Below are 18,753 nucleotides of genomic sequence, written 5' to 3'. Positions count from 1 at the left end.
TAGAAGTCCCAATTCAATTTCCAATGGATATCATAATCTGACAGTGTGCGGATATCAAGATGTTGTATCAGCTAAAAAGTCAACCACTCAAGTTCTTGCTGATAAGGGCACATATTTCATCCTTTCAAAATGTTTCAAGAGTACAGTTCGAAAGAAAATCGCACATTTACACACCGATATTCGGGATAGTCCACTGAAAGCGCGAATCAGAATTCCAATGGATATCATATTCGGACAGTGTGAGGATAGCTCCATTTTGTTTCAGCTATAAAGTCAACCTCTCATTAACTCCCGACGCTGATATGCACAAATTGCACACATTCAGTATTTCAAAATATTTCAATAGAATTGGAAGGAAAATCGTCACTGGACGTGATTCTTCATAGCGACGTCACGTAACCGGATTATGCATGCTGGCATTGAACGGTCAATATTCACTGTCGGGCCTACATTTCAAGCTTTTAAACATTGCCATTTCTGTGCCCTTTTAGCTGTCGTGTTACTGTTTGTTCCTGCGGTGAACATTCGCAATTCCGAAAGATGTTACGAACTTTTCGCGTGCGTCATGCCGTGAGATGTTTAGCGTTTTTCACTTGAATGCGTTCAATGGGTCGGCAGAAATGGCGACTGCGCACAGTGAATCTGACTTGATCGCCATATAATTTACATGGATTATATGCTGGTGTAATGAATAGTTAATGGTATACTCTATTATCGACTTCGATAATCGTACATTCTCTTTCGTACTTTTATTTCGAGCATGTAATAAACTTTACAATTTGACAATTACAATTTTTGTACCTCATAATGTTTTACCGATGTTATATAGCTAAGTGATGTTACCCCACTGAATACCACTCAACGATTGACGAGCTTTCCTCGTGCGTCGTGCGTCGCGCCATGCCTGAAGTGAATGAGATCATTAGCCTTTTTCATCCATATGCGCAGTGGCGCATTGCGCAGCGAGCCCAGTTCACGTGATTCAAATTTTCGTCTGGGAAGTTTGAACCGTGATTCTTTGAAGTGAATTGTTGTCAGCGGCGAGAAGCATTTTCGACATTTGCTGTGTGCCACTTAGCTCGGTGATTACCTAACCATAACCACTGGTTGTAGCAGTGTAGTCAGTCAATGATAATGATACGGTTATAGTCAGAAGTGGCGTATGTGCACAACGAAAATGCGCTTGGTTATTGAATCCCTATATAGTATTAAAGAGCTATTATGACGAATGTTCGGTATAGGTAGGTAGGTAGGTAGGTTTAGAGTTGATACTGTTATAGTACGTCCTTTTATTGTAACCAAACCTGATTTTTTGATCAACATAAGGTAAGAGTTACTGTTTTGTGATTTATGACTGGAAATGGATTGGAAGGTACAGAAACATTTGACTGACCGCAAGCTATCAGAATTTTTGAATTAGACCCGTAACCCAAATTGAGTGATAGACATCCCTACTCAAGAGTCGTGGTTGCTGGTATTTCAATCATGATATTAATGCTTGGCTTCCAAATTGTATTATTGAAGTACCGATATTCAATTCTACCCAGCCCTATGAGTACTATATTGCAATACTAACTTGGATAGCTCGGCATCGGATGCGGGGAAAAGACGACGGATACGAAGATCTACCAAATATGATTTCGATTCAAGGTCTGATTCGGGTGGTCACGAGAAGATTCAAAGAAAACGCACATGTTCCACTGATACCAGTGATACTGATCTTGCTGAAGCTCAGGCGAAACAGTTCGAAAAGAAATCTCAGCATCTTGAAGAAAAATGAAGGAAGAAATCTGCCATTAATGTCGTGATTTTACGGACAGTGCATCACCAATTTACCAAATGCAGGTTAGAGCTTAATTCCTCCATGTGGTATCAAAACAGCAAGAAATCTGCAGTTATGACCGTTTGATTTGTTGAAAATTATTTAACTCTTATATATAGTCTAGAAAGCTGAGCTGGGTATACCGTATGTAAGTTATGAATTATTTGAAATTTTCTATGCTCAGCTCATGCAATGATGACTGTAGAAACTTCCAATTTGATAACTCAACATTAATAGAGCAGGCGACCAGAACGAACAATTAAATTACACGGGTCCAAATCGAAAGCTACTTTCGCACTGACTCCGAAAAATGAAATTAAAATCTGGTCCGCGCACTGGAACGCCCCGGAAATCGCCCTCGAAGGGTCAAAGTCGGTATTGTTTCTATCAATCGTAACGTCGGTAGACAATGACCGTTCAATGTCTCGTACTGATTGTGACATCATTGGGCGCACTGGCGAAGTCGCTTGCCGTGTTCCCCGTGATTCTCAGACTCAGAGTATAGCGCGTCGTATCAATCGCTGTAGCGCGAATAAGTCGTAATGTGAGTAGTTTGTGTATTTTATGCGTCGTCGCGCATTCAAAAATTTGGATAAATATAAATTATAGCACAAAAGCCTGAACATATACCATATCGTAGAATTTACTATCAACGCGTATTTCTTGGTACGCAACAGGCCGATCTACAAAACAGTTTGTTCCATTGGGCACAGCGGTTCATGAATTTCATTGTAATATATATTCAGCACGAATTTGCCAAGGCGCTCAATGATGTCACAATCAGTTCTAGACATTTGATTTGTCATTGTCTACTGCCGCTACCTTTGTTAAAAACAATGCTGATTTCGGATTTTAAAGGCAATTTTTGGGGGGTTTTAGTGCCCGGACCAGATTTTAATTTATATTTTCTGAATCAGTGCGAAAGTAGCTTTATATTGAGACCTGTTTTATTAAATTTTGCGCTCTGTTCGCCAGCTATAAGATTACCATTATTTGACTGCGTTTAATCAACCCATGCCCGTTATTGCGTGTTTGAAGTGCCACTGACTGTTATTTATCTGTTCAGATACGTTGTCTCAGCAAGTAGCCCTTCCTACAGAGAGTCGTCTAGGTTCATTCTGCTGGGAATTTCCTACTGGAAATGGTGAGTATCTGGTATATTTAATTGATTAGCGCTGAGTTTCCCAATAGAGTGGCAACTGATAAAGTTGGGCAGAACTGGGAAGAAAGCTCTGTGTGCACTGAGTTTATACAAGATATTATATATCGTAGGTTGAACTAGTTGTCGTCTCTATAAATTGTTTACTATAATCTTCCTGTTTAGGTGCTTGTTGCAATATTCCTACGACTGTTCCGGAAAAGGACTACGAGATTGAAGTCAGATCGGTGTTGCGCCATGCACCATCCAAAAACAGAAATCAGCAATACGAGGTAGATGCAATATTGATTGTCTAAATATATTGCGCAGAGGGGATAATGGTTTTATTGCATAACCATACTCATAGGCGCCGACTTTTATTTCTACATAGGGTGACCAGATGAAACAAGGGAGGGGTTTGAAATTTCTTCAAATTTACCAAGTTAGCATCATTTATTACGGTTAAGTACATGCATCTTCTGATGTTTCAGTATTAGCACGAATCAATTACGTTAGTTCGCGTCTGTTCGTGGCCAATTGCGCAGATTCAGGTTTATTCAATTTGACGCTGTCAGTCTTAAGCCAGTATAACATAACAATCAAACAAGTAGAGATAGCAGGCAAATCATATGATGCCTGTAGCAGACGCTATAGTTTAGGCCAGCGATGTTATCACATGCGCCAGTCCTGCTGTAGACTCGATAAATCAGGCTGGTAGCGATATCAGGCATGGTTTGAAATTCGATCCGCGATATGGTTGAGCTCGAGTCCGTCCAGCAATGAAGTTTATTGTATTGGAAAATAGAAGGTTCCCGTTCGAACTAATCGAATAAATTCAGAATTTACGCCACAGAAAACCTTGTGTTGCATCACTATTTGACAACGTATTTCAACGCCGTGCACTGCACAATGCGCAGTATTATCAACGAATCAAACACCGACAAGTGATATCGAGGAAATGCGAGTGTATAAACCAGACAAGAATTAGTAGCGTACAGATGATAGCAGACGAAAAAGCACGCATCCGAGGCCTACGATACGATTATTGTAGGCCTCGCCTGGCGCATCTAATCAGTAATTCACCAACTTGAATACAGCACAATGGGTCGGAACCTAGTCTGACAACACGGCAAATGCCTGTCGAAATCCCGGGTTACAATTTATTGGGGCGTTTCAAGCATTAGTTTGTCGCCGCCTACGAAGCTGCGTATTCAATTATTTGCGTGTGTATCAGTTAATGGTAAATAGTTGGCATTTACGCGATATCACGGACTTGCTCATTGACAGCGCTGATGTCGTATCGAAATGACTAGACAATAGAGACATACGAAAATTTGAAATCGCAGGCGGCGGGCGTTTCAGCATATTGAATGGGGTGCCACCCCGTAACTCGGCGCCTATGACCATGACCATACTCATATATATACCCTTGTTTTACCTATGTGTCAGTTTTTTTTTCATTTTCGTTGTCGTTAATATTAGTGTGAAAAGTAGTTTATTTGCAAAGTATATCACCATCATTTGAACGTGTCTATTAGCTATTTCAATGAAGTCTACTAATTTCCAGCTAATCCGTGTCACATCTTTTATTCGTCAACTGGCGATGTCTTCATCCAAACTCTACCATAGGCCCCTGTAAAGATGGAAATGCGTGGGAAAAAGCATTCCTACATCTTAGGCATTTTTGATCATGTCGTAGTGGTGAAATTTTCCACCGTAAATACTATTATTTGAAAAATGATGGAAATTTCTAATTGGATGACCTCAGCATCTGCGAATTGAAATGAGTCAAATTTTTTGTGCAAGGTATTTTAGGTAACCTAATGATTTGCCAGCTAAGCCAATCAAATTTGAAAAAAGTTTTTTTTGAACACCCCTAGTGTCCACTGTTCCATAATGATCATAAATTTTAATATTCATGATTTGTGCGTTTATGCATAGTATGCTGTACTTTATCAGTGTTTGAATGAATTTTGCAAGGCGTTTGGAATTGGTAGCATTTTGAAGGATCGTTTCATGTTCGCTTGTAATGATTTTCTTGCTAATTATTTTAGGACAAGAATGCAGAACAAGTCCATATCCTGTCTCAGTCTTTCGCAGACAAGGAAGAGGATGCAGTATAAAGTCATTTCCCTCATACCAACTTTTGACCTCGTTGCAAGTTGAACCTGTATGAAGATTGAAGATATTTCCAGCTAGAGAGATTGTTGGTTGCAAGTGTGCATTTCTTGCTGTGGAATTTTTTACAAGTTACAGTTGAATCTGCTGATTATTATTTTCATCCGCTCTAGACACGGTATATACGATCAAAAAGGGGTGAAAGTGAGTCATCCTTGCTGCTCAAGTAAAGGTGGATCTGAAATTGAGACTACTTGAGTATTTTCCAAAAGTAGAACGAGTCGCACACTTGCAGGTTACTGCAGGTTGTAGAGGCCGCTTTCAAAATCGCAGGATGTACGCGAAAAATATATGATGGCACTCCAATTATAGTGCGATTTCTAAATTGCATTCACTATTTACTACATTATAGGGGCTATCTAACTGGTTATGTCTGGAAAACCTAAGTAGAAGTAGTAAAAAAACATGCAGTACAAGTAGGCGAAACCCGAGTAGAAGTGCTTTGTTTGTTATACTGCACCTTGCTCAATGTGTGACAGATCTGCACATAGAGGATGTCATAACGAGCAATTGACCAGAATAAAACTTCTTGTTTTTTATTGTATCTCTATTCGTATTACATCTTCACCTTCAAAACTTGCCATCTTAATTCTTAAATATCAACGTCGGATATTTCCCTAGTGTGCAACGGTGCATGTCTTTTTACTCTCATTGAAGAACTTCAACCTGCCACTTTTGAATTTTTTTCCTATGGTATTCTCATATAGTGAACGAAATTTTGCAACTTGATTTGACAGTTGTTGCTTCGACTCGATGCTGTGCTTTTTTTACTGCACTGCAATTTTTAATGTATCGCTATGTCTTGTTGGCATAATGATTTTCAAAACTTGCCAGCCTCTGTTTTTCTGATACATTTGTGTATGTGCATTAGGGCTCTTCAAAAATGGCTTTTTTTTTCTCAAATCGTACTGGCTACTTGATAAAATTGTTAGGTTACCTAATTTAAGCCTACACACAAAATTTGGTTCAATTCCAGCCAGTAACCGCTTTGCTACAGGAGAAGAAAGTTTCTATTTATTATATAAAAATAAATAATGAAAAATTTGAAAATTTTCTGTTCACCCCATGAAAGTGTTAGGCTGTCTATAGAAACGATGCTCACAAAATTTGGTTCAATTCTAACCAGTGGAAGCGGAGTTACTGCCGTCGAAAAATTTGGGTTTGAATAAAATAGTGATTACGGTGACCGATTCTTTGTATATTTATTATAGTTGTGCTCACCGTAAATACTATTTATTCAAATCCAAATTCTTCGACGGCAATAACTCAACTTCCACTGGTTGAAATTAAACCAAATTTGGTGAGCATCGTTTCTATAGACAGCCTAACACTTTCATGGGGTGAACAGAAAATTTTCAAATTTTTCATTATTTTTATATAATAAATAGAAACTTTCTTCTCCTGTAGCAAATCGGTTACTGGCTGGAATTGAACCAAATTTTGTGTGTAGGCTTAAATTAGGTAACCTAACAATTTTATCAAGTAGCCAGTACGGATTGAGAAAAAAAGTAATTTTTGAAGAGCCCTAATGTGCATGTGTAATGCAGTGCGTGTCTTGTTTTATTCTCATAGGCAGAATTCTAGGTAATTGCTTCGACCTATCATAATTTTTCAACACTTGTCCGTGTGTCGTATTCTGTAATCCTTCCAGTGTGCATGCTTCTTTACCTTGATTGATTGACAATTATTGTTGCTTTGACTCAATGCTGTGCTTTACTTTGCTGCAGATTTTATTATTGCCTATAATGATTTTCAAAACTTGCCAACCTCTGGTATTTCTGATAAGTTGTGTATGTGTGGTATTCTGTAATCCTCCCAGTGTACATACTTCGTAGTCATCATATTTTTAGCCTGATTGATTAATTGATCGACTGCTTGTGATAGTTTTGAGTCCACCTGTTGCTTTATTGTATGTCTTGAACTTGAGTGAGTGATTGATTTTGACGTGATTTAGAGCCGTTGTTAATTTTACTCGTTGCTGCTTAGTTTTTCTTGTTGACAATTCGATAATATAAGCTTTTTGCCTGAAAATCAATCTTGTGTAAGTGTATTTGTGCGTCGCCTAACCTGTGGTAAGGAAATATGCAGGTCCAGGAGCTAGCTAGTATTCAGAGGGTTGATCAGTGGATAGTCTATGGATATCGGTCCCAACCGGAATTTGTCCCTACAGTGGCCAGGAAGTGACTCAGAAATGACTTGATGGATGGTCAGTGGTCACCCACTGGATAACACCAGGAGTCGACACGCTCGGTGCAACCGGATGGCACTAGGTTGAATCTGGGCCAAATGACAAGTTATCCGACGGATATCCGCTTGCCGTAATGTGTTTGCTGGGATAGCAGTTTGAATAGAAGCCAGGCAGGCAGATTATGTATGATTTTAGGGCCAACACACATCGTATGTCCATCCTGAAACCCAACATAGTAGCGTATTTTGGACAACATGGAAATTGTATCAATAAGCCATATATGTCCTTCAGACACATTCGCAGCACCATTTTGTGAGTTATTGATCGCGTTGCTCTCAAACATTTCCTCACCAGCGATACCATTCTCAGCTTCTTCATACCAAACCAAGTCGATTAGATCAGGGACGGCATTTTGTCCGGCCTGCGGACAGATTCCCGTCTTACATGATAATGTGGCCCGCGGCCCATCAGTCTTCCGAGATATCCCACTACTTGCTTACTACGTCAAATTTTAGTGACTGTGTGTTATTATATCCTGGTGTTTGTCCTGCGCAGCGTCCGAGAGTTGGGCTTACGGGCAAGTTCGTCAAAGCGAAAATACTTGCATTGTCAGCATTAACTATGTACTCATCCCAAATGTTGTTTGTGGTAATCATAGTGTTAGTCGTCCACAATGGTCATTCACACCAGGCCGATATTTCCTTTTTTTCATTCCGTAACCGCCAACTACTGGTAGCACGGCACACGTCCAGGCTTTTGTGAGATACAGCTTGATAATTATGCCGATGAGATGACGAGGAGCCTGGATAAAGCTCCAACACTTTGTCAGTGGTTATCTCTGACCTCTGCACCGCATGTTGTGCTCTTTCCAGGACAACTTCGGTGTTTTTGTACTTGCATAGCTCAAGTGGGTGCTCCAATCACCCCTCGGTGTAGTTGAATTGATAAAATCCTCCTCATTCACCGCATTCAATGGCATTGGATGTAAGACACGGTTTCACGACGTAAGACGTATATCATTGAATCAAGACACACATTCAGCAAATAATCTGATTTCGTGTGCGCGTTGAATATAAATAGAATATAAAACACTTAAAAATCCGAGTGTAAATGTATACTAGAAGTGTACGAGTATAGTGTACGTGTAGCATCTTAACGAGTTTATCTTTCATAAAGATTCAGTCTTCAGAAACCAGTATTTTCATAAACATTCATTCAGTCTTCATAAACAAACAGCTTGTTCAGTCTCTCAAACCTGTGTGTCTAACAACTCGTGAATGGATCTGTCTCCAAGGTATCGACATGAATACGACCAATTACACCCCATTACCAAAAAGAATTTATTCATTCCGACAAATGTCGAAAAGCAGACAGATATTTCACATCGATTGATTGCTGTTCTGTCAATTCAACACTCGAATCGCATCGCTGTCACTGCCGACCGTGTGCACGATACACCCGTCTGTCACGGCCAACGCCGATCTCGAGACTTTGGTGTGGGATGGTGGTATTGCTGTGGTGTGGGATGGTGGTATTGCTGTTCTCATCTGAGCTGGAACACGGGGCCTGGCGCATGTACGCCGGTACCAGGACTGGCATGGCAGATGATGCTTTCGCGTTGACCGCACTGGAAAAGAGCAAGTCAGCAAAATTGTAGGGAACCGCACTGGAAAAGAGCAAGACAGCAAAATTGTAGCGTATTTTATTAGGTAACATGGTCCAGTAAATAAAGTGCCGAATCTACGAATCCGACATGTCTGTAGCCGTGCTATTTTCAGTCCAGTCGCTTCCGAGTATACTTTTACATACAAACTGAACTCTTTGATAGGCACGACATCATGAATCACTTATCCACAAGCACATTCCAATAGGACAGGTTCAACTGACCCAGCCTATATAGCCTTGAATAAACACAGCACCGACCTTTTTTATGCAACCGGCTCCTCTTTTCTGCTGTTCTCCTGACGTTGGAATCTGCCAATTCGTCACTCGAAGCACCCCGAATCGCATCGCTATCACTGCCGACCGCGTGCCCGAATACACCTGCTGCTGTCTGTCACAGCCTACGTCGATCTCGAGACTTTGGGTGGTATTGCTGGTCTTGCACTGTTCGCGTTCTCATCCGAGCTGGAACACGGGGCCTGGCGCACGTGGGCCGGTACCAGGAGTGGTATGACTGATACTTTTCGCGTTAACCGCACTAGAAAAAAATAGACATCAAAATTGTAGCGTATTTTATAGGTAACATGGAAGTTGCATCAAGCCATATAGTACATACGTCGCTATCAATGCCCTTCATACACATTCGCAGCACCATTAGTAGTCGCGTTGCCCCACACCAAATCCGCATCAGTAGCACCATTCTCAGCTTGCTCGAACGTAGATATATCTTTATATATAGAGAGACATAATGTCAACTCATACAAAAAATATACAACTTCATTTACGCCACAAAAATACACTATAATAAACATCTTACCAGGTAGGCCGGTATATGTTGAATTTGTTTTTTCGACTAAACGGTGCCAAAACTTTCAACAGAGTTTTAAAACCGTGCCGCATCACTAGTGTTGAAAGATCGAAACTACATTATAACATAATTTGAAAATGAAGCATATTGGATATTTACTTCTGCCGTATGGTGTTCGAGTGAGCCCCGTTAAAAACCACATGCTATGCGTCAAGAGACGCTTTAATAGGCCTACAAAACGCCGACCAGTACCACCGAATTGATCCCGATCTCGGAAAATTACAACACGTCTCACCAGAGGACGTACCGCCAGCAGCATCGTAAGCTTTCTGTTCCAGTACGGTGAACTTACTTGAAGGTACTGAACTGGTGACAGGTTGTTGAATACCATCTCCCAGCGAGTCCTGCAAAAATGTAGCAGTAGGCAATCACAGCAATAGTTGCGGGTAACGCCGCGTATTCACGTAACCCACTAGTCAATACCCCTTACGAACCTAGTGAACCATTACCATAATCTAAGCGTCTTCGTCGAACCCCCTTAATTCTGGTTTAATCGACATAAAAACAAATATTCAACATATACAATACCATAGAATACCGATGCAAAAACTTAAATACCACAATACCACTGCATCAACAGCGTCAGAACATCAAAAACGATATTGAGTATTTATTCAAGTCATAGCTGGTCTTCTATTAAACTTATTCTGTAATAACAAGTCTCGAATGAGTCGTAATAACAAGTCTCCAATGAGTCAAGTCTCGAATGAGTACGAATGGTTCGAATACGGTAACGCAAGACCCAACACCCAAAGCAACCAACGACGAATTACGTACGTACTCACAGCACTGCGTAAGTAGAGTGGGCGCGTAATCAATGTGAATCAATGAACGAATGATGTATAAAGCAGAGAAGGACAATTAAGAACCACTAACGTAGCCATATACTATAGCAGTGGTTCTCGACCGGGGGTCGGGGGACACCCGGAGCACATATCCACCAATGCTCTGCGCAAACTCACAAAAACGGTCCCATGCCGTTTGCTGGCTGCTGAACGAAGCTTCCGCGTTATCGGTCATCTAGTGCGGCATCAAGACGATCAACCAGCTGCTGCCGCCATCATCAACCACATTCCGACGGAGCCATGGCGCAGAGGTGGCTGGAATAGAACCACATGGCGCTCGACAATAGAGACCGAGCTAGCGTAACGCTGGCTGTCGCTCGGAGACGCCCACGACCGCCCACGCTGGAGGCGCTTAACAAGGGCCCAAAATTGATTATCTTGATGTTCTTTTGTTTCCTGTTTTCTTTTGCCCGTTTATTTGATTGAAATTCGATATATATATATATGTATATATACCGGGGGTACGTGGACAACCGGGGGGGCCCGCGAAGCATTTTCAGCGGGACCGCGAAGCCTCCAACTATTTGATTCAGCGGGACCGCGAAGCCTCCAACTATTTGATAACTAATTTGTATTTTTTTTATTTCGGAAAATCACGAGGCAGTTTCGCTTCAATTGCTAGTAACAACTCCAGAGCTCACATCCGCAGAACGGACGCCTGAGATGAAATATCCTAATGTGCATACTCAATTTAATTGCTAAATGGGCAATAGCCTACTGATACAAAACATTTTGATATCCTAGTAAATTTTTTTAATACGGAAAATCACGAGGCATCTTCGCTTCAATACTAGTAAAACTCCAAAGCTCACATGAACACATTGGCTATCTGAGATGTACTATCCTACTGTGCAGACACATTTTATTTGCTAAATTGCAAATAGATAGAAATGACCAGGCTTGACGTTATATGTTCATTATCTAAAAAAAAGTGTCTGTCAATTTTGGTGGCGTATTTGTTTCGATCATACTCGGATGTGTCGACGAAAGCGTTACGCGATACTAGTACATTCGGCACTCGTTCATATCAAATCGAAGGAGCGGATTTTCAAGACACGACCACGTATTTCAAGAAATGCAGTTGCAGAAATCGATTTGAATTAAAATAAGTCATCCCAATCTTATTTTCAAGAAATGAATTTCTTGCTGTTCATCACTAAGCCTACAGTTATCATTTGCACGAGACCGATGACGATAGTACGATAATTGAGCTAAATTTGAACAGAAACGTCGTGGGGGTCCGCGGCTTCCGTGACGATCCGAAAGAGGTCCGCAAAGACAAAGGTTGAGAACCACTGTACTATAGCGTCGAGTGAAGATGAAATAGGACTACTAGCGAATCCTAATCCTAATCGCGAAAAAATGATATACGTCTGAGCAGAGAACGTACCTCCATCAGCATCGTCAGCTTTCTTCTGTTCCTGTGAGTAAGGGATGTGGGCATTCCTTTTGCCGTGTACCGGTATCCAACACGGACAAACGGTTGTATAGCTCCATACAAAGTCCGCGATATGCGGCTGCATATACTGTATCATCATGCTACATACCAGTGCTCTTCAACCTTTTTTGAGGTCCATTCGCAATTTTTTTAGTTTAGCCACAAACTAATCAAAAATCGGTATGCAAAAAGAAGATCAAAAATCGGTATGCAAAAAGAAGATGCTCAACAAATTGGCCACTATCGAGTGTCTCATAAAACTTTTTTCGCTCGTTTTGATTTCAGCTATTTCACTTAAAACACTAAAACCCTTCTCGGCCAAATAAGTTGTCGGGGTTTATTGTACAAGAACGTCTGATAGTTCTTGGATGGACAGCTCTCAACATCTGTTCTGCACTCCTATCCAAATTGCAGGGTATTTTTCGCGAATGAAAAATGCTTGCTGGCAGAAATCATTCTTGACTGCTGACACAAAAGGTCCGGAGGCTCCATTTTGTCGAAAGGGGGAAACCCCACATGTTTGCCATGAGGTTTTTGCGTTATGTCTTGGGAAATAAGGCCGAATACGATCCAGAGAAGGCACATTATAGCTCGCTACCTTATGATACGTTGCTCCAACTTCTGTCTCGTGAGTATATCAGAACAAGAGCAAATAAACTCACGATACTATATGTCAGGGGTGGGCAACATACGGCCCGCGGGCCGGATCCGGCCCGCGAAGGGATTTTGTCCGGCCCGCGGACAGTTCTCCGTTTTACATGATAATGTGGCCCGCAGCCCTAGTCTGCCGAGATTTCCCACTACTTGCTTACAACGTCAAATTTTAGTGACTGCATAGTGCTTGTTATCATATACGTATATGCGCAGCGTGCTAGAGTGGAGCTTACGCGTAATTTCGTCGAAGCGAGAAGACTTGCATTATCGGCATTTGCGATGTACTCAACCCTAATGTCGTTTGTGGTAATCATGGTGTTTGTCGACTACAATGGTCAATTACACCAGGCTGATATTTCTTATTTTTCATTCTGTAACCGCCGACTTGTAGCACGGCACATTTATAATCTTTTGTAAGACGAAAACACTGCTTATACCAGGGGTCGCCAACTCAAAACGGGTCGCGGGCCACTTTTCAAATTTCGTAGAGGTCGCGGACCGCATGAATTCATTATCGAGATTTCTCAGGCCACACAGTTGAACAACGATGCTATCTCGTCACGTACTCAACCCTAACGAATATATGTGTTGGTAAATTAGGGGTACCGGGGTTATCGAACTCCTTGAAATCCTAATTGAGGATTGCACCGTGTGTTGATTGATCAGATAGAAGCAGACATGGCGGCGCCTGTATGACAATGCTATTCTCAAATCCACATTGTTTTCGTCATTATCGGCGACAAATGGCTTTGAAGTGACATTACTGTCGTTAAAATGTATTCATTAAATGCGATTTATTCCTTGTATATGTGGAATGTGGATAAATGGGCGAATATTGTATCGATTCAGCAATCCGGCCCGCCAAGTACTTAATTTTCCTATATCCGGCCCACCGACTCGAGAAGTTGCCCGCCCCTGCTATATGTGCTCTGCTTTAGCTCAGTCTAACTTAAAAATTCATAACGATAAAGCCGCATTAGAAAACCACTAAAATCTTGAGTTTTTGTGGCATCTCGCGACCGGAGCCTCACTAATGAGAAGGAAATCATTTTTGATATTACAGCTGTATGCTACGATTTTACGGACATGTATGACAATACGAATGCTTACGCCAAGGGTTGCATTTTGAACAAACGGTATTTGGAAACACTTTGTTTAAAACATGAACATGTTTGAAACGGTGTTTTAAACAGATGAATAAAAAAGATTGTGTTTCTTATAAGTTGTAAAATTATGCCATAATCGTGTAAATACGTTCAAAAAACATGTATGAGCCTACGGATAATAGACATTTACGTGACCTTTGACACGAACCAAAGAACAAGGCCGGGCAAGCTTACTTTGAGCTCTTACGGAAAAGGGTTGAAAAATGACGGTTTGTATTAAAATTACATTGAATTGGGAATAGCGAGCTTTGGTGGATGGTAATAACGTAGAGCTAGTGTGCATTTGCAGTGTTCTTACCTACAATAAACATGAATAGTGGCAAGCACGCCTCAGCATGGTATGTCCAAATCAATGGATTTCCGACAACTTTTCGGATGAAGCAACTATTGCTGTATTATCCTTAGTCGCTCTCACGCCGCCTATATCGTATAATTGATATATATCAAGTACAACAACATTCCTATTAAAATAGTTATAAATGTGATGATTTTTTACATGCCAGGCCTAAAATGATTCAAGAGTAAATCACATTTTTAAAATGTGATGAATGTCAGTTTGCTGTTTCAGCTCACTTTCAATAGCACACTTTGCATCCCCTCAACTAAGGCCTACTTGGAAATACATGGAATACCCTTATTGATGCTGTGGCCCGCAGCGTCGTCAAAAACTGGAAATTGGCTCGCGAGCACATTTGAGTTTGAGACCTCTGGTTTACATCCTGCTGTAACCTGATGGGTTCGTGTCAAAGGTCACGTAAGTGTCTATTACCACCTGATATAGCCGACGTATATCGATATGGGATGGTTGGAACCATCAAAATAGTCGGTTCAACATTACACAATTGTCAATGTCAATCCACTATGACGTCACAAATGAATATTTTATTCATGACGTCATAGCTTAAAACTGTTTTTTTTTTATTAGGGCCTTGTCTGTTTTAAATGAAACCCTATACGCACGCCTCAATCCTACCCTACAAAGCTCCACAAAACATGTTTGACGCATTTTATCAGCGGTTCGTTGGCCAAAACATAACGTCTAGGGCTGGGCAAAATGATTCGAGTACTCGAATCTGAATCGAGTATTAATTTTAATGATTCGAGTCGAGTAGTAAAATACTGTTTTTTCGAGTACTGAAATTATACGCTCCTCAGCACTGAAAGTTAATTTATCAACGAGAATTATAGTTTCGATACTCTTTTCCACCGTGGAAGCCTTGAAACCTTGAGCCGTATCGCAGCATACAAAACATGGTACAAAGCAACGAACGTTACTGGAAATCTGAAGTCATTCTCATCCCACAACATGGTCACAAAGTACAATGAGATCGGTATGGTCGAAAAACATTTAAGTATTTTTAATGTAATGGATAACAGGCATTATATTCTTTGTGGTGGCATAAATGGTGCATATTTTGAAATGTGACATATTACCTTCTGTTATGACGTCATAATGTGCGATACTCGAATACTCGACTCGAAGCATCATACGTGATTCAGAATCAAATCACTCAAGTACTCGAGATAGCTCTGGCACAGTGTCGACCCAAAATTATATACCCTTTGCGGTCCATACTTTAATAACCCTTGAAGGGATTAAAATTTGCATTACAGTAACTTGCAAATGTAAGTCTATAATGATGTTTTAAGACACAGTTCTGTGGAAGTGACATAGAAACTTGTTGCTTCCGCATCTTTCAAGCTCAAAATCAGCTTTCTAATCTTTTACGCGCAAAATCAGCTTTCTAGTGTAAGCGGTCATCAACATATAAGCGAAATTAGCTATTTTCGACTCGTTCGGTGAAATTGCACGACCACTAGAGGGTGCACGAGCCCAAAATGGTAGATTTTTTTTTTTGATATTTGGCACACATCAAGTGTCTGTTTTGAAATTCAAAATTTTTCATTCTTCACTCCACCCTATTAACATAGGCTTACGTATTTCGAATTGCTGTGGGTAGCAGTCTTTCTAGGAAATCCGGGAAGGGTCCCGTTGCGAGGTCTTTCCCGAATATTCCTGACTTGTTTGGGCATGTGCTGCGGATACGTGGCCTGTGGCAGTATCTTCGAGCTCAGCTTGTGACCGATTTCTATTACGTCTGACATTGTCGCGTAACTTCCATCCGATTTGTTTCGATGCCGCTGTAGTGAGTACGGCGTCGAGGTGTGTGTGGTTCTGATCGAGTACGATGGTAACTTGATAGGCAGTAACATCACCAGTATACAAACAATCGCCATCATTACGTAATTGTTCAAGCATCTGTTTTCGGACGTTACCTTTACCGCTGCAAGGACACTTATAATAAAACCAATTGGTGTAGCGACAATCGTTATAGCTGCCACGGTGACATCCGCTAGGCGTTTATTATACTTCATTTTTTCCTCAACGAGATTCCAAGAGATCCCATAGCAATCGATTAATACACCGCACCATATCCTTTGTCCCTCATTTCGTGAATATCCAGACAACAACTGTTACTTCGATATGCGCGACTCCCAATGGAAGCAGGATAATCCCAAACAGTATTTCTAGTACTGAAAGTACTAGGATAACCTTTTGATGCATCGCAAAAGTAGCCGTGCAAGTGATCAATAAATAAAGTGTAAAGCTCTGAAAGTAGCGACTGGCTTCGCTCTAAAAGTAGCGACTGGCGTCGGTGTGCCGTCACAGAAATTTCCCCGATATCCATTACCGGCGTAACATATTGAGTCATTTATTAGGGCAAAATTTTTTTCATGTCCGTCCTAATTAACAGAATAGAGCGCAGAAAGTAGCGTAGCCGCTAGTATTTTGCTACTATTGAACTTTTTACTAGGTCATGACGTTGCCTAAATTGCTTGCCCACCTGGTAGGTACTGGCCACTTGCCACAGATGATGAAGAAAGATGGAATGTTAATTGCAACAAGATTAGTAGGAAATGATAAGGTCTCATAAATAAATAAATTGCCCATCTAATAAGATTGCATTGCCGGCAGATAAGTTAATTTTTTTTCTGTATATCTAATTGGAATAACCTCTCCTCATAAGGATATGCTACAAATACGAAGAGAGATTCGCAACAATAGTGCTGGGTTTCTTCAACTGTTTTTATCGCGGAAGCGCACAGTCCCATAATGATTTATCGAACACGTCTAATAAATACGCTTTTAGGTGCTACCGCCTCAGTTTATACATCTAATAACTTGCTATTATATATTCACATGCCCATTTGCGCCTTTGAAGTATGATGTTTACCTGTTGAACATGCTAATGAAAGTATAGGACGACGATAGAACCTCGGCAGTCGTAAATACTTCGTTTCGCCGTCGCTTCCGCGTATAGACTTGCCATTCCAGAATTTACATGGGTACTAAATTGAATTGCTATGACATGAAGTGAGTTATAGCCTGATTCTTCAGATTCTGTATCGTGACTGCTCGGTGGGTGAAATTATTTTATTCTTTTGCGGAAATAGACACCGACACATGCATGTTGAGTGAATTAGAGTTCAACATCAACTCCTACACACGAGTGGGGTATACGATACGATACGATACGATAGATCAGTGCTTTTCCACCTGTGTGACGGTTCGCACTAGTGCGAATGAAAAAAATTTCAGTGCGAACGACGAGCGTGGTGCGAATGGTGCGAATGAAAAATCTGGTTGAGTGCGAACGGCAAGCGTGGTGCGAATGAAAAAGCGGGATGAGTGCGAATGAAAATTGTCCATGTTTCTCACTTTTTCCGACGTGGAATAATTCAAATAAACACGATATTAAGTACAATGAGCCCGTAAATGTTGTCGTTTGGAAGCAATTCTAAAAACTTATTGGTAGCTAGGCTTTTCTAGTTCACAAGTGAGTAACGCTCCCGATGCGTGTATAATGCAAAGTTAGAGATAATATTTCCGCGCGAGAGGATTAGGTCACTGCATGGAAAAAAGAAGTTCAATCGGTATCAGTTGCTCACTTGCTCGGAAAACATCCGTGTATGGATATTGTATACGGACCTTGTAGGAATGTAGGTAATAGTAGCTGATGGCAGTGTTGAGATTTGGCATATTTGAATGCAAAATATTGGAATTTTGGCACACATTCATGTTGGTTAACAGCAGAATTTAGCGTTTCTTCAACTATAACAATTAGCACATTAGATCTATAACAAGTGATGGTTACTCGTGTACCTAACCAAGGATTAGAGGCTGTTATTAATAAAATTAGTGTAAGCACATTAGTGTCTTACGTCCAATGAATATTCATCTTGCATCACATCGAATTATTAAGTCACTGGGCAGTTTATCTGCTGACCAGTGCAATGGCCTGTTTGTAATGCGAACTCGACAATTTAGGCTTAGACACGCTTTCCTGTTTTTGGACTGATGATCTCTGGCCAAGTCTAGATCGTACGTAAAGGCATAGGCCTACATAACATATTGGTGATTCCACTAAGCTTGCTGATCCATAGGAAAAGTTTGCCTAGTTCGTGTTCGTACCGCCTTTGTACTACAAACTTTGTAATACTGCGAACTCTACCGATTTAGCTTGAGCAGTTGAGCACCCTCTGCAGAGCAAAATCAAATACACCAAGCCGTATGTCTTACGATATTCCTTATGCAGCCTAATTTAAGCTTAATTATACTGTTGAACCTTATTACTCTTTATGTATAAGGATATGTGGGATAGTAAAGTTAATTTGGCATTATTTCAGTCAGTTTTTCATTATTGTATGATTGACCTAAGAGCCATCCCGCAGTTGGCTACCCAGGCCGATATAAGTGTGTGTTAATCATGAATCTATGTGAGTAATAATTAT

The 18,753-nt window shown here is 40.8% G+C and overlaps 2 long non-coding RNA genes across 2 annotated transcripts; both read left to right on the top strand.

The window, feature by feature from the left end:
* Nucleotides 1–893: 893 nt before the first annotated feature.
* Nucleotides 894–5,367, top strand: LOC145435078 (uncharacterized). Its single transcript, XR_013913693.1, has 4 exons — nucleotides 894–1,845; nucleotides 2,889–2,966; nucleotides 3,147–3,253; nucleotides 5,015–5,367. It is a non-coding gene; the product is annotated as an uncharacterized LOC145435078 (long non-coding RNA).
* Nucleotides 5,368–5,406: 39 nt separating this feature from the next.
* LOC145436358 (uncharacterized) lies at nucleotides 5,407–7,173 on the top strand. The gene is made up of 2 exons (XR_013914281.1): nucleotides 5,407–5,994; nucleotides 6,662–7,173. It is a non-coding gene; the product is annotated as an uncharacterized LOC145436358 (long non-coding RNA).
* Nucleotides 7,174–18,753: the final 11,580 nt, after the last annotated feature.

Source organism: Botryllus schlosseri, chromosome 3, assembly GCF_051294905.1.
Source record: "Botryllus schlosseri isolate E-star chromosome 3, Bs_hap1, whole genome shotgun sequence".
Taxonomy (NCBI): domain Eukaryota; kingdom Metazoa; phylum Chordata; class Ascidiacea; order Stolidobranchia; family Styelidae; genus Botryllus; species Botryllus schlosseri.
The sequence above is the reverse complement of the archived record's forward strand: the minus strand, read 5'-3'. Positions and strand labels throughout refer to the sequence as shown.